The sequence below is a fragment of the Mesoplodon densirostris genome, chromosome 4 (assembly GCF_025265405.1).
Source record: "Mesoplodon densirostris isolate mMesDen1 chromosome 4, mMesDen1 primary haplotype, whole genome shotgun sequence".
Lineage (NCBI taxonomy): Eukaryota > Metazoa > Chordata > Mammalia > Artiodactyla > Ziphiidae > Mesoplodon > Mesoplodon densirostris.
This window is the reverse complement of record NC_082664.1, coordinates 112,604,824-112,619,915: the sequence shown is the minus strand read 5'-3', so window position 1 is coordinate 112,619,915 and position 15,092 is coordinate 112,604,824. Positions and strand designations below refer to the sequence as shown.

Sequence of the window (15,092 nt, the reverse complement as noted above, 5' to 3'; positions counted from 1 at the left end):
ATCATAGCAGTCATGCTTGCGGTCTGTCCTACCTGGTATACAGTGACCACGTGTTTGCAGGATGTCTGTGGCTTCCAGGAGAGTCGTGTTACTCTGTGGGCAGGAGGAGGGCACGTAGGATGACACTGTCAAGAATTTGAGCGTTTCCTCCGGGTTCAGGGCCGCCAAACCTGCTGGCTGGGTGCTGGCAACACGTGCCCCTGAAGGTAGCCTAGTTTCCGCAGTGGGGTTTGAACGTGGGTCTTGGTTGCTGAAGCCCACCACTTCCTGTGGTGGGCATACCCATGGGTCATCGGAAAGTGATTTGGTGTAGTTGGCAACAATTGGCAGTTGGGCCGAATTTCGTTAGCCCCTTGAGAGTTGCCGGGCTGCATGTTGACTATAGCCAGTCGCAGGTCGGCCCACCCATAGGAGGTTTCCTTGCTCCTGAAAATGATGGGAGTGGCCCCATGTGTACATTAGATATTCTAATGGGAGGCAGGATTTCCAGTTCCATGTATATGTTACACCCACGGCCGGAAGGCAGGTCTCGCCAGGTGTTTGTGCTTTGGCCAGAAGGCTTGGCTGTGGAAGAGTGGAAGTCCGTGGCCTATTTCAGAACCCCCTGGCTTTCAAAGTTCACATTCAGTCTGTTGAAGTTTGAAGGGGTCTTTCTCCATTCAGTGCGAGGTTCCAGATCCAGGGCCCTGTGTATAAACTCTGGCTTTTATGGTTCGAAGTCTCAGGAGAGGGCCACAGGGACACACAGAGACCATGGTGAGGATTCAGAGGCACAGAAAGAAGCCCACAAGCGCGTCCTCGTGTGCACTAAGAGTCACACATGCGCACATGCGTGAAAACAAAAATATACCCTCTCACGTACGGGCCAACGTATATGCCTTACTTCCTGCAGTCGTGCTGTCAGACATTGAGTTCTCTGTAAAGGTTGACGTCCTTGGGAAGCAGGGTCCGAGCTCAAGCCCAGGTAAAAATTCTCATGAATCATGATCTCTGAGTTCACCATTCCAATTCTGAAACCTGCCTGAATTATGTCCACTTCTCAGGTGCCGCTGCTGGACAAGGCTGGCCGTCGGCAAAGACAAGAAGACCTACGCATTGGCTGATGACTGTAGGTGCTAAGGAAAGGTGGAAAAATGACGTGGGGGCATGTTGCTAAGCGTGGCTCTGGCTAACTCAGGAAGGTAGGCTTTCACCCACCCTGTGATGTGCCATTGGATAGGAGGTTTTCCTCAGACGGTCCCAGTGGCTGCAAGAGTGGATTGACTGTTGCTCTTTCTGAGTGGTCTGAGGGCTGTGGATTCCCCAGGACTTTGGAGAACTCCGAGGTCATGTCTCCTCTTCAGAACCCCACGGCATGCCCGGTTGTGTTCTGCAGCGTCCCAGCCTGTGCTTGGATCGATGATGACACCCTTGTATGCATTCCTTGGAAATCTGAACAAAATGAGTGAGAACACTCTACCGTCTCCTCATCGAATCTGAGGTCCAGCACGTTTCGTCTCTCGGGGGTAGGGGAGAGTGAGGAGTGAGGGCCAGCGTCCCCTTCTGACCTGCATGCAAACACCCAGCAGGGTTCCAGAATTCGAGGTGCTCCTATCTGAGGGTCCACTGTGTCTGCCCATAAGCGGGGTCATCTACGCATATTAGGTCCCTGCTGAAAGACCGTTGAGGGCATGCGAGGGGGAAGGCTCTCCTGCTGGTCTTCAGAGTCGGAGTGTGTGCTGGTGTAGGCCCAGTAAGCTTGCAGCTTGGGAAGGTGTGCTTGGGCCAGGATCACGCTTTGTGCATGCAGCTTCGGGGGCTATTTCTGGAAGCCAAAATGAGGAAGCTTCCCTGGTTGGAGCCTGGAGCCTCAGACCAGGCCTGTGTCCCTCCCTGTCATTTGTTTGGGTGCATCAAAGTTCTTAAGTGCCCGGTGGGGATGGAGCAGTGGATGGGTGTGGGCTGGGGTTGGTCTTCAACGGAAGGGTGTTGATGGATTAGGCCTAGCTATTGCCCATGTCAGCAATTCCACTGCAGCTCCCGGCACAGTTGAGGCACTATGTGGGTCATCATGGAGTGGGGTTAGGACCGAGTGCTGCATTTAAGCCGGCGTGGTGACTGCTGGTCTGCAGAAGCTGGTAAGGCATCATGAGGACATGTCCTGTGTGATGTCGTGGGATGGGCTGTCATGATTGGGTTGCAGGCGCTGGCCACGTCTTCCCAAGAATGTGTCCTGTTCGTGATGGGCTGGCATCAGCTGCCTCTGAAGGGGATGGTTTTGGCAGTACATGAGGATGCAGTTAGGTACTTAAACTGCATAGATTTGTGATCCCGTTGCCGGAGGAATGTCGCCCAAAGTGTGTCTTGCGGGACGTAGAGAAATTAGACATGCTGAAGCGTCTGGGCCACTCTCCTTTGGGGTATTTGAGTTATGCGTACATGCCCTTTGGCCACTTTGTTTCCTTGTTTGGGAATATGCAAAGCAAAAGTGTTTCTCCGAGAGGGCATGATGCGGCCAGCCCGTGTGGCACACAGGAGTTTTGAACAGCTAGAGGTTGATCTGGAGCAGTCCCTTGGCGGAGCAGAGATGCGTTCAGTGTTGCGATGCCAGGTGTGCTGCCGTGGACAGCCACTGTGCCCTTTGAAGCTTACAACTCCCCTCACAAAACAGAGTTCTTCCGTTGGAAATTGGTCTGTCGTCCTCGGGGAGAGTGCCTTTGATCTTTGTGAGGTTCTCGGTAGTGACACTCTGTCAGTGGAGAAGTGCCACGATGCATGGGGTAGGGTCAGTGTCATCAAAGCAGTCATGCTTGCGGTCTGTCCTACCTGGTTTACAGTGACCTCGTGTTTGCAGGATGTCTGTGGCTTCCAGGAGAGTCGTGTTGCTCTGTGGGCAGGAGGAGGGCACGTAGGACGACACTGTCAAGAATTTGAGCGTTTCCTCCAGGTTCAGGAACGCCAAACCTGCTGGCTGGGTGCTGGCAACATGTGCCCGGGAAGGTAGCCTAGTTTCCGCAGTGGGGTTTGAACGTGGTTCTTGGTTGCTGAAGCCCACCACTTCCTTTGGTGGGCATACCCATGGGTCCTCGGAAAGTGATTTGGCGTAGTTGGCAACAATTGGCAGTTGGGCCGAATTTCGTTAGCCCCTTGAGAGGTGCCGGGCTGCATGTTGACTATAGCCAGTCGCAGGTCGGCCCACCCATAGGAGGTTTCCTTGCTCCTGAAAATGATGGGAGTGGCCCCAAGTGCACATTAGATATTCTACTGGGAGGCAGGATTTCCAGGTCCATGTATATGTTACACCCACGGCCGGAAGGCAGGTCTCGCCAGGTGTTTGTGCTTTGGCCAGAAGGCTTGGCTGTGGAAGAGTGGAAGTCCGTGGCCTATTTCAGAACCCCCTGGCTTTCAAAGTTCACATTCAGTCTGTTGAAGTTTGAAGGGGTCTTTCGCCATTCACTGTGAGGGTCCAGATCCAGGGCGCTGTGTATAAACTCTGGCTTTTATGGTTCGAGGTCTCAGGAGAGGGCCATAGGGACACACAGAGACCATGGTGAGGATTCAGAGGCACAGAAAGAAGCCCACAAGCGCGTCCTCATGTGCAGTAATACTCACACATGCGCACATGCGTGAAAACAAAAATATACCCTCTCACGTACGGGCCAACATACATGCCTTACTTCCTGCAGTCGTGCTGTCAGACATTGAGTTCTCTGTAAAGGTTGACGTCCTTGGGAAGCAGGGTCCGAGCTCAAGCCCAGGTAAAAATTCTCATGAATCATGATTTCTGAGTTCACCATTCCAATTCTGAAACCTGCCTGAATTATGTCCACTTCTCAGGTGCCGCTGCTGGACAAGGCTGGCCGTCGGCAAAGACAAGAAGACCTACGCGTTGGCTGATGACTGTAGGTGCTAAGGAAAAGTGGAAAAATGACGCGGGGGCATGTTGCTAAGCGTGGCTCTGGCTAACTCAGGAAGGTAGGCTTTCACCCACCCTATGATGTGCCATTGGATAGGAGGTTTTCCTCAGACGGTCCCAGTGGCTGCAAGAGTGGATTGACTGTTGCTCTTTCTGAGTGGCCTGAGGGCTGTGGATTCCCCAGGGCTTTGGAGTACTCCGAGGTCATGTCTCCTCTTCAGACCCCCACGGCATGCCCGGTTGTGTTCTGCAGCATCCCAGCCTGTGCTTGGATCGATGATGACACCCTTGTATGCATTCCTTGGAAATCTGAACAAAATGAGTGAGAACACTCTACCGTCTCCTCATCGAATCTGAGGTCCAGCACGTTTCGTCTCTCGGGGGTAGGGGAGAGTGAGGAGTGAGGGCCAGCGTCCCCTTCTGACCTGCATGCAAACACCCAGCAGGGTTCCAGAATTCGAGGTGCTCCTATCTGGGGGTCCACTGTGTCTGCCCATAAGCGGGGTCATCTACGCATATTAGGTCCCTGCTGAAAGACCGTTGAGGTCATGAGAGGGGGAAGGCTCTCCTGCTGGTCTTCAGAGTCGGAGTGTGTGCTGGTGTAGGCCCAGTAAGCTTGCAGCTTGGGAAGGTGTGCTTGGGCCAGGATCACGCTTTGTGCATGCAGCTTCGGGGGCTATTTCTGGAAGCCAAAATGAGGAAGCTTCCCTGGTTGGAGCCTGGAGCCTCAGACCAGGCCTGTGTCCCTCCCTGTCATTTGTTTGGGTGCATCAAAGTTCTTAAGTGCCCGGTGGGGATGGAGCAGTGGATGGGTGTGGGCTGGGGTTGGTCTTCAACGGAAGGGTGTTGATGGATTAGGCCTAGCTATTGCCCATGTCAGCAATTCCACTGCAGCTCCCGGCACAGTTGAGGCACTATGTGGGTCATCATGGAGTGGGGTTAGGACCGAGTGCTGCATTTAAGCCGGCGTGGTGACTGCTGGTCTGCAGAAGCTGGTAAGGCATCATGAGGACATGTCCTGTGTGATGTCGTGGGATGGGCTGTCATGATTGGGTTGCAGGCGCTGGCCACGTCTTACCAAGAATGTGTCCTGTTCGTGATGGGCTGGCATCAGCTGCCTCTGAAGGGGATGGTTTTGGCAGTACATGAGGATGCAGTTAGGTACTTAAACTGCATAGATTTGTGATCCCGTTGCCGGAGGAATGTCGCCCAAAGTGTGTCTTGCGGGACGTAGAGAAATTAGACATGCTGAAGCGTCTGGGCCACTCTCCTTGGGGGTATTTGAGTTATGCGTACATGCCCTTTGGCCACTTTGTTTCCTTGTTTGGGAATATGCAAAGCAAAAGTGTTTCTCCGAGAGGGCATGATGCGGCCAGCCCGTGTGGCACACAGGAGTTTTGAACAGCTAGAGGTTGATCTGGAGCAGTCCCTTGGCGGAGCAGAGATGCGTTCAGTGTTGCGATGCCAGGTGTGCTGCCGTGGACAGACACTGTGCCCTTTGAAGCTTACAACTCCCCTCACAAAACAGAGTTCTTGCGTTGGAAATTGGTCTGTCGTCCTCGGGGAGAGTGCCTTTGATCTTTGTGAGGTTCTCGGTAGTGACACTCTGTCAGTGGAGAAGTGCCACGATGCATGGGGTAGGGTCAGTGTCATCAAAGCAGTCATGCTTGCGGTCTGTCCTACCTGGTTTACAGTGACCTCGTGTTTGCAGGATGTCTGTGGCTTCCAGGAGAGTCGTGTTGCTCTGTGGGCAGGAGGAGGGCACGTAGGATGACACTGTCAAGAATTTGAGCGTTTCCTCCAGGTTCAGGGCCGCCAAAACTGCTGGCTGGGTGCTGGCAACATGTGCCCTGGAAGGTAGCCTAGTTTCCGCAGTGGGGTTTGAACGTGGGTCTTGGTTGCTGAAGCCCACCACTTCCTTTGGTGGGCATACCCATGGGTCCTCGGAAAGTGATTTGGCGTAGTTGGCAACAATTGGCAGTTGGGCCGAATTTCGTTAGCCCCTTGAGAGGTGCCGGGCTGCATGTTGACTATAGCCAGTCGCAGGTCGGCCCACCCATAGGAGGTTTCCTTGCTCCTGAAAATGATGGGAGTGGCCCCAAGTGCACATTAGATATTCTACTGGGAGGCAGGATTTCCAGGTCCATGTATATGTTACACCCACGGCCGGAAGGCAGGTCTCGCCAGGTGTTTGTGCTTTGGCCAGAAGGCTTGTCTGTGGAAGAGTGGAAGTCCGTGGCCTATTTCAGAACCCCCTGGCTTTCAAAGTTCACATTCAGACTGTTGAAGTTTGAAGGGGTCTTTCGCCATTCACTCTGCGGGTCCAGATCCAGGGCGCTGTGTATAAACTCTGGCTTTTATGGTTCGAGGTCTCAGGAGAGGGCCATAGGGACACACAGAGACCATGGTGAGGATTCAGAGGCACAGAAAGAAGCCCACAAGCGCGTCCTCATGTGCAGTAATACTCACACATGCGCACATGCGTGAAAACAAAAATATACCCTCTCACGTACGGGCCAACGTACATGCCTTACTTCCTGCAGTCGTGCTGTCAGACATTGAGTTCTCTGTAAAGGTTGACGTCCTTGGGAAGCAGGGTCCGAGCTCAAGCCCAGGTAAAAATTCTCATGAATCATGATTTCTGAGTTCACCATTCCAATTCTGAAACCTGCCTGAATTATGTCCACTTCTCAGGTGCCGCTGCTGGACAAGGCTGGCCGTCGGCAAAGACAAGAAGACCTACGCGTTGGCTGATGACTGTAGGTGCTAAGGAAAAGTGGAAAAATGACGCGGGGGCATGTTGCTAAGCGTGGCTCTGGCTAACTCAGGAAGGTAGGCTTTCACTCACCCTATGATGTGCCATTGGATAGGAGGTTTTCCTCAGACGGTCCCAGTGGCTGCAAGAGTGGATTGACTGTTGCTCTTTCTGAGTGGCCTGAGGGCTGTGGATTCCCCAAGACTTTGGAGAACTCCGAGGTCATGTCTCCTCTTCAGACCCCCACGGCATGCCCGGTTGTGTTCTGCAGCATCCCAGCCTGTGCTTGGATCGATGATGACACCCTTGTATGCATTCCTTGGAAATCTGAACAAAATGAGTGAGAACACTCTACCGTCTCCTCATCGAATCTGAGGTCCAGCACGTTTCGTCTCTCGGGGGTAGGGGAGAGTGAGGAGTGAGGGCCAGCGTCCCCTACTGACCTGCATGCAAACACCAAGCAGGGTTCCAGAATTCGAGGTGCTCCTATCTGGGGGTCCACTGTGTCTGCCCATAAGCGGGGTCATCTACGCATATTAGGTCCCTGCTGAAAGACCGTTGAGGGCATGCGAGGGGGAAGGCTCTCCTGCTGGTCTTCAGAGTCGGAGTGTGTGCTGGTGTAGGCCCAGTAAGCTTGCAGCTTGGGAAGGTGTGCTTGGGCCAGGATCACGCTTTGTGCATGCAGCTTCGGGGGCTATTTCTGGAAGCCAAAATGAGGAAGCTTCCCTGGTTGGAGCCTGGAGCCTCAGGCCAGGCCTGTGTCCCTCCCTGTCATTTGTGTGGGTGCATCAAAGTTCTTTAGTGCCCGGTGGGGATGGAGCAGTGGATGGGTGTGGGCTGGAGTTGGTCTTCAATGGAAGGGTGTTGATGGATTAGGCCTAGCTATTGCCCATGTCAGCAATTCCACTGCAGCTCCCGGCACAGTTGAGGCACTATGTGGGTCATCATGGAGTGGTGTTAGGACCAAGGGCTGCATTTAACCCGGCGTGGTGACTGCTGGTCTGGAGAAGGTGGTAAGGCATCATGAGGACATATCCTGTGTGATGTCGTGGGATGGGCTGTCATGATTTGGTTGCAGGCGCTGGCCACGTCTTACCAAGAATGTGTCCTGTTCGTGATGGGCTGGCATCAGCTTCCTCTGAAGGGGATGGTTTTTGCAGTACATGAGGATGCAGTTAGGTACTTAAACTGCATAGATTTGTGATCCCGTTGCCGGAGGAATGTCGCCCAAAGTGTGTCTTGCGGGACGTAGAGAAATTAGACATGCTGAAGCGTCTGGGCCACTCTCCTTTGGGGTATTTGAGTTATGCGTACATGCCCTTTGGCCACTTTGTTTCCTTGTTTGGGAATATGCAAAGCAAAAGTGTTTCTCCGAGAGGGCATGATGCGGCCAGCCCGTGTGGCACACAGGAGTTTTGAACAGCTACAGGTTGATCTGGAGCAGTCCCTTGGCGGAGCAGAGATGTGTTCAGTGTTGCGATGCCAGGTGTGCTGCCGTGGACAGCCACTGTGCCCTTTGAAGCTTACAAATCCCCTCGCAAAACAGAGTTCTTCCGCTGGAAATCGGTCTGTCGTCCTCGGGGAGAGTGCCTTTGATCTTTGTGAGGTTCTCGGTAGTGTCACTCTGTCAGTGGAGAAGTGCCACGATGCATGGGGTAGGGTCAGTGTCATCAAAGCCGTCATGCTTGCGGTCTGTCCTACCTGGTATACAGTGACCACGTGTTTGCAGGATGTCTGTGGCTTCCAGGAGAGTCGTGTTGCTCTGTGGGCAGAAGGAGGGCACGTAGGATGACACTGTCAAGAATTTGAGCGTTTCCTCCGGGTTCAGGGCCGCCAAACCTGCTGGCTGGGTGCTGGCAACACGTGCCCGGGAAGGTAGCCTAGTTTCCGCAGTGGGGTTTGAACGTGGGTCTTGGTTGCTGAAGCCCACCACTTCCTGTGGTGGGCATACCCATGGGTCATCGGAAAGTGATTTGGTGTAGTTGGCAACAATTGGCAGTTGGGCCGAATTTCGTTAGCCCCTTGAGAGTTGCCGGGCTGCATGTTGACTATAGCCAGTCGCAGGTCGGCCCACCCATAGGAGGTTTCCTTGCTCCTGAAAATGATGGGAGTGGCCCCATGTGTACATTAGATATTCTAATGGGAGGCAGGATTTCCAGGTCCATGTATATGTTACACCCACAGCCGGAAGGCAGGTCTCGCCAGGTGTTTGTGCTTTGGCCAGAAGGCTTGGCTGTGGAAGAGTGGAAGTCCGTGGCCTATTTCAGAACCCCCTGGCTTTCAAAGTTCACATTCAGTCTGTTGAAGTTTGAAGGGGTCTTTCTCCATTCAGTGCGAGGTTCCAGATCCAGGGCCCTGTGTATAAACTCGGGCTTTTATGGTTCGAGGTCTCAGGAGAGGGCCACAGGGACACACAGAGACCATGGTGAGGATTCAGAGGCACAGAAAGAAGCCCACAAGCGCGTCCTCGTGTGCACTAAGAGTCACACATGCGCACATGCGTGAAAACAAAAATATACCCTCTCACGTACGGGCCAACGTACATGCCTTACTTCCTGCAGTCGTGCTGTCAGACATTGAGTTCTCTGTAAAGGTTGACGTCCTTGGGAAGCAGGGTCCGAGCTCAAGCCCAGGTAAAAATTCTCATGAATCATGATCTCTGAGTTCACCATTCCAATTCTGAAACCTGCCTGAATTATGTCCACTTCTCAGGTGCCGCTGCTGGACAAGGCTGGCCGTCGGCAAAGACAAGAAGACCTACGCGCTGGCTGATGACTGTAGGTGCTAAGGAAAAGTGGAAAAATGACGTGGGGCATGTTGCTAAGCGTGGCTCTGGCTAACTCAGGAAGGTAGGCTTTCACCCACCCTGTGATGTGCCATTGGATAGGAGGTTTTCCTCAGACGGTCCCAGTGGCTGCAAGAGTGGATTGACTGTTGCTCTTTCTGAGTGGCCTGAGGGCTGTGGATTCCCCAGGACTTTGGAGAACTCCGAGGTCATGTCTCCTCTTCAGACCCCCACGGCATGCCCGGTTGTGTTCTGCAGCGTCCCAGCCTGTGCTTGGATCGATGATGACACCCTTGTATGCATTCCTTGGAAATCTGAACAAAATGAGTGAGAACACTCTACGGTCTCCTCATCGAATCTGAGGTCCAGCACGTTTCGTCTCTCGGGGGTAGGGGAGAGTGAGGAGTGAGGGCCAGCGTCCCCTTCTGACCTGCATGCAAACACCCTGCAGGGTTCCAGAATTCGAGGTGCTCCTATCTGAGGGTCCACTGTGTCTGCCCATAAGCGGGGTCATCTACGCATATTAGGTCCCTGCTGAAAGACCGTTGAGGGCATGTGAGGGGGAAGGCTCTCCTGCTGGTCTTCAGAGTCGGAGTGTGTGCTGGTGTAGGCCCAGTAAGCTTGCAGCTTGGGAAGGTGTGCTTGGGCCAGGATCACGCTTTGTGCATGCAGCTTCGGGGGCTATTTCTGGAAGCCAAAATGAGGAAGCTTCCCTGGTTGGAGCCTGGAGCCTCAGACCAGGCCTGTGTCCCTCCCTGTCATTTGTTTGGGTGCATCAAAGTTCTTAAGTGCCCGGTGGGGATGGAGCAGTGGATGGGTGTGGGCTGGGGTTGGTCTTCAACGGAAGGGTGTTGATGGATTAGGCCTAGCTATTGCCCATGTCAGCAATTCCACTGCAGCTCCCGGCACAGTTGAGGCACTATGTGGGTCATCATGGAGTGGGGTTAGGACCGAGTGCTGCATTTAAGCCGGCGTGGTGACTGCTGGTCTGCAGAAGCTGGTAAGGCATCATGAGGACATGTCCTGTGTGATGTCGTGGGATGGGCTGTCATGATTGGGTTGCAGGCGCTGGCCACGTCTTCCCAAGAATGTGTCCTGTTCGTGATGGGCTGGCATCAGCTGCCTCTGAAGGGGATGGTTTTTGCAGTACATGAGGATGCAGTTAGGTACTTAAACTGCATAGATTTGTGATCCCGTTGCCGGAGGAATGTCACCCAAAGTGTGTCTTGCGGGACGTAGAGAAATTAGACATGCTGAAGCGTCTGGGCCACTCTCCTTGGGGGTATTTGAGTTATGCGTACATGCCCTTTGGCCACTTTGTTTCCTTGTTTGGGAATATGCAAAGCAAAAGTGTTTCTCCGAGAGGGCATGATGCGGCCAGCCCGTGTGGCACGCAGGAGTTTTGAACAGCTAGAGGTTGATCTGGAGCAGTCCCTTGGCGGAGCAGAGATGCGTTCAGTGTTGCGATGCCAGGTGTGCTGCCGTGGACAGCCACTGTGCCCTTTGAAGCTTACAAATCCCCTCGCAAAACAGAGTACTTCCGCTGGAAATCGGTCTGTCGTCCTCGGGGAGAGTGCCTTTGATCTTTGTGAGGTTCTCGGTAGTGTCACTCTGTCAGTGGAGAAGTGCCATGGTGCATGGGGTAGGGTCAGTGTCATCAAAGCAGTCATGCTTGTGGTCTGTCCTACCTGGTTTACAGTGACCTCGTGTTTGCAGGATGTCTGTGGCTTCCAGGAGAGTCGTGTTGCTCTGTGGGCAGGAGGAGGGCACGTAGGAGGACACTGTCAAGAATTTGAGCGTTTCCTCCGGGTTCAGGGCCGCCAAACCTGCTGGCTGGGTGCTGGCAACACGTGCCCGGGAAGGTAGCCTAGTTTCCGCAGTGGGGTTTGAACGTGGTTCTTGGTTGCTGAAGCCCACCACTTCCTTTGGTGGGCATACCCATGGGTCCTCGGAAAGTGATTTGGCGTAGTTGGCAACAATTGGCAGTTGGGCCGAATTAGGTTAGCCCCTTGAGAGTTGCCGGGCTGCATGTTGACTATAGCCAGTCGCAGGTCGGCCCACCCATAGGAGGTTTCCTTGCTCCTGAAAATGATGGGAGTGGCCCCAAGTGCACATTAGATATTCTACTGGGAGGCAGGATTTCCAGGTCCATGTATATGTTACACCCACGGCCGGAAGGCAGGTCTCGCCAGGTGTTTGTGCTTTGGCCAGAAGGCTTGGCTGTGGAAGAGTTGAAGTCCATGGCCTATTTCAAAACCCCCTGGCTTTCAAAGTTCACATTCAGTCTGTTGAAGTTTGAAGGGGTCTTTCTCCATTCACTGCGAGGGTCCAGATCCAGGGCGCTGTGTATAAACTCGGGCTTTTATGGTTCGAGGTCTCAGGAGAGGGCCACAGGGACACACAGAGACCATGATGAGGATTCAGAGGCACAGAAAGAAGCCCACAAGCGCGTCCTCGTGTGCACTAAGAGTCACACATGCGCACATGCGTGAAAACCAAAATATACCCTCTCACGTACGGGCCAACGTACATGCCTTACTTCCTGCAGTCGTGCTGTCAGACATTGAGTTCTCTGTAAAGGTTGACGTCCTTGGGAAGCAGGGTCCGAGCTCAAGCCCAGGTAAAAATTCTCATGAATCATGATCTCTGAGTTCACCATTCCAATTCTGAAACCTGCCTGAATTATGTCCACTTCTCAGGTGCCGCTGCTGGACAAGGCTGGCCGTCGGCAAAGACAAGAAGACCTACGCGTTGGCTGATGACTGTAGGTGCTAAGGAAAAGTGGAAAAATGACGCGGGGGCATGTTGCTAAGCGTGGCTCTGGCTAACTCAGGAAGGTAGGCTCTCACCCACCCTATGATGTGCCATTGGATAGGAGGTTTTCCTCAGACGGTCCCAGTGGCTGCAAGAGTGGATTGACTGTTGCTCTCTCTGAGTGGCCTGAGGGCTGTGGATTCCCCAGGGCTTTGGAGTACTCCGAGGTCATGTCTCCTCTTCAGACCCCCACGGCATGCCCGGTTGTGTTCTGCAGCATCCCAGCCTGTGCTTGGATCGATGATGACACCCTTGTATGCATTCCTTGGAAATCTGAACAAAATGAGTGAGAACACTCTACCGTCTCCTCATCGAATCTGAGGTCCAGCACGTTTCGTCTCTCGGGGGTAGGGGAGAGTGAGGAGTGAGGGCCAGCGTCCCCTTCTGACCTGCATGCAAACACCCAGCAGGGTTCCAGAATTCGAGGTGCTCCTATCTGGGGGTCCACTGTGTCTGCCCATAAGCAGGGTCATCTACGCATATTAGGTCCCTGCTGAAAGACCGTTGAGGGCATGCGAGGGGGAAGGCTCTCCTGCTGGTCTTCAGAGTCGGAGTGTGTGCTGGTGTAGGCCCAGTAAGCTTGCAGCTTGGGAAGGTGTGCTTGGGCCAGGATCACGCTTTGTGCATGCAGCTTCGGGGGCTATTTCTGGAAGCCAAAATGAGGAAGCTTCCCTGGTTGGAGCCTGGAGCCTCAGACCAGGCCTGTGTCCCTCCCTGTCATTTGTTTGGGTGCATCAAAGTTCTTTAGTGCCCGGTGGGGATGGAGAAGTGGATGGGTGTGGGCTGGGGTTGGTCTTCAACGGAAGGGTGTTGATGGATTAGGCCTAGGTATTGCCCATGTCAGCAATTCCACTGCAGGTTCCGGCACAGTTGATGCACTATGTGGGTCATCATGGAGTGGGGTTAGGACCGAGTGCTGCATTTAAGCCGGCGTGGTGACTGCTGGTCTGGAGAAGGTGGTAAGGCATCATGAGGACATGTCCTGTGTGATGTCGTGGGATGGGCTGTCATGATTGGGTTGCAGGCGCTGGCCACGTCTTCCCAAGAATGTGTCCTGTTCGTGATGGGCTGGCATCAGCTGCCTCTGAAGGGGATGGCTTTGGCAGTACATGAGGATGCAGTTAGGTACTTAAACTGCATAGATTTGTGATCCCGTTGCCGGAGGAATATCGCCCAAAGTGTGTCTTGCGGGACGTAGAGAAATTAGACATGCTGAAGCGTCTGTGCCACTCTCCTTGGGGGTATTTGAGTTATGCGTACATGCCCTTTGGCCACTTTGTTTCCTTGTTTGGGAATATGCAAAGCGAAAGTGTTTCTCCAAGAGGGCATGATGCGGCCAGCCCGTGTGGCACGCAGGAGTTTTGAACAGCTAGAGGTTGATCTGGAGCAGTCCCTTGGTGGAGCAGAGATGCGTTCAGTGTTGCGATGCCAGGTGTGCTGCCGTGCACAGCCACTGTGCCCTTTGAAGCTTACAACTCCCCTCACGAACAGTGTTCTTCCGTTGGAAATCGGTCTGTCGTCCTCGGGGAGAGTGCCTTTGATCTTTGTGAGGTTCTCGGTAGTGTCACTCTGTCAGTGGAGAAGTGCCACAATGCATGGGGTAGGGTCAGAGTCATCAAAGCAGTCATGCTTGTGGTCTCTCCTACCTGGTATACAGTGACCACGTGTTTGCAGGATGTCTGTGGCTTCCAGTAGAGTCGAGTTGCCCTGTGGGCAGGAGGAGGGCACGTAGGATGACACTTTCCAGAATTTGAGCATTTCCTCCGGTTTCAGGGCCGCCAAACCTGCTGGCTGGGTGCTGGAAACACGTGCCCGGCAAGGTAGCCTAGTTTCCGCAGTGGGGTTTGAACGAGGGTCTTGGTTGCTGAAGCCCACCACTTCCTGTGGTGGGCATGCCCATGGGTCCTCGGAAAGTGATTTGGCGTACTTTGCAACAATTGGCAGTTGGGTCGAATTTCTTTAGCCCCTTGAGAGGTGCCGGGCTGCATGTTGACTATAGCCAGTCACAGGTCGGCCCACCCATAGGAGGTTTCCTTGCTCCTGAAAATGATGGAAGTGGCCCCAAGTGCACATTAGATATTCTACTGGGAGGCAGGATTTCCAGGTCCATGTATATGTTACACCCACGGCCGGAAGGCAGGTCTCGCCAGGTGTTTGTGCTTTGGCCAGAAGGCTTGGCTGTGGAAGAGTGGAAGTCCGTGGCCTATTTCAAAACCCCCTGGCTTTCAAAGTTCACATTCAGTCTGTTGAAGTTTGAAGGGGTCTTTCTCCATTCAGTGCGAGGGTCCAGATCCAGGGCGCTGTGTATAAACTCTGGTTTTTCTTGTTTGAGGTCTCAGGAGAGGCCACAGGGACACACAGAGACCAAGGTGAGGATTCAGAGGCACAGAAAGAAGCCCACAAGCGCGTCCTCGTGTGCAGTAATAGTCACACATGTGCACATGCGTGAAAACAAAAATATACCCTCTCACGTATGGGCCAATGTACATTCCTTACTTCCTGCATTCGTGCTGTCAGACAAACATTGAGTACTCTGTAAAGGTAGACGTCCTTGGGAAGCAGGGTCCGAGCTCAAGCCCAGGTAAAAATTCTCATGAATCATGATCTCTGACTTCACCATTCCAATTCTGAAACCTGCCTGAATTATGTCCACTTCTCAGGTGCCGCTGCCGGACAAGGCTGGCCGTCGGCAAAGACAAGAAGACCTACGCGTTGTCTGATGACTGTAGGTGCTAAGGAAAAGTGGAAAAATGACGCGGGGGCATGTTGCTAAGCGTGGCTCTGGCTAACTCAGGAAGGTAGGCTTTCACTCACCCTATGATGTGCCATTGGATAGGAGGTTT

The 15,092-nt window shown here is 53.5% G+C and overlaps 5 non-coding genes across 5 annotated transcripts; all 5 read left to right on the top strand.

The window, feature by feature from the left end:
- Positions 1 to 1,392: 1,392 nt before the first annotated feature.
- LOC132489812 (small nucleolar RNA SNORD116) lies at positions 1,393 to 1,484 on the top strand. Its single transcript, XR_009532183.1, has one exon. It is a non-coding gene; the product is annotated as a small nucleolar RNA SNORD116 (small nucleolar RNA).
- Positions 1,485 to 4,165: 2,681 nt separating this feature from the next.
- On the top strand, positions 4,166 to 4,257 carry LOC132489810 (small nucleolar RNA SNORD116). Its single transcript, XR_009532181.1, has one exon. It is a non-coding gene; the product is annotated as a small nucleolar RNA SNORD116 (small nucleolar RNA).
- A 2,681-nt stretch (positions 4,258 to 6,938) lies between these two features.
- Positions 6,939 to 7,030, top strand: LOC132489809 (small nucleolar RNA SNORD116). The gene has a single exon (XR_009532180.1). It is a non-coding gene; the product is annotated as a small nucleolar RNA SNORD116 (small nucleolar RNA).
- A 2,680-nt stretch (positions 7,031 to 9,710) lies between these two features.
- LOC132489876 (small nucleolar RNA SNORD116) lies at positions 9,711 to 9,802 on the top strand. The gene has a single exon (XR_009532244.1). It is a non-coding gene; the product is annotated as a small nucleolar RNA SNORD116 (small nucleolar RNA).
- Positions 9,803 to 12,483: 2,681 nt separating this feature from the next.
- Positions 12,484 to 12,575, top strand: LOC132489808 (small nucleolar RNA SNORD116). The gene has a single exon (XR_009532179.1). It is a non-coding gene; the product is annotated as a small nucleolar RNA SNORD116 (small nucleolar RNA).
- The last annotated feature ends 2,517 nt before the right edge of the window (positions 12,576 to 15,092 follow it).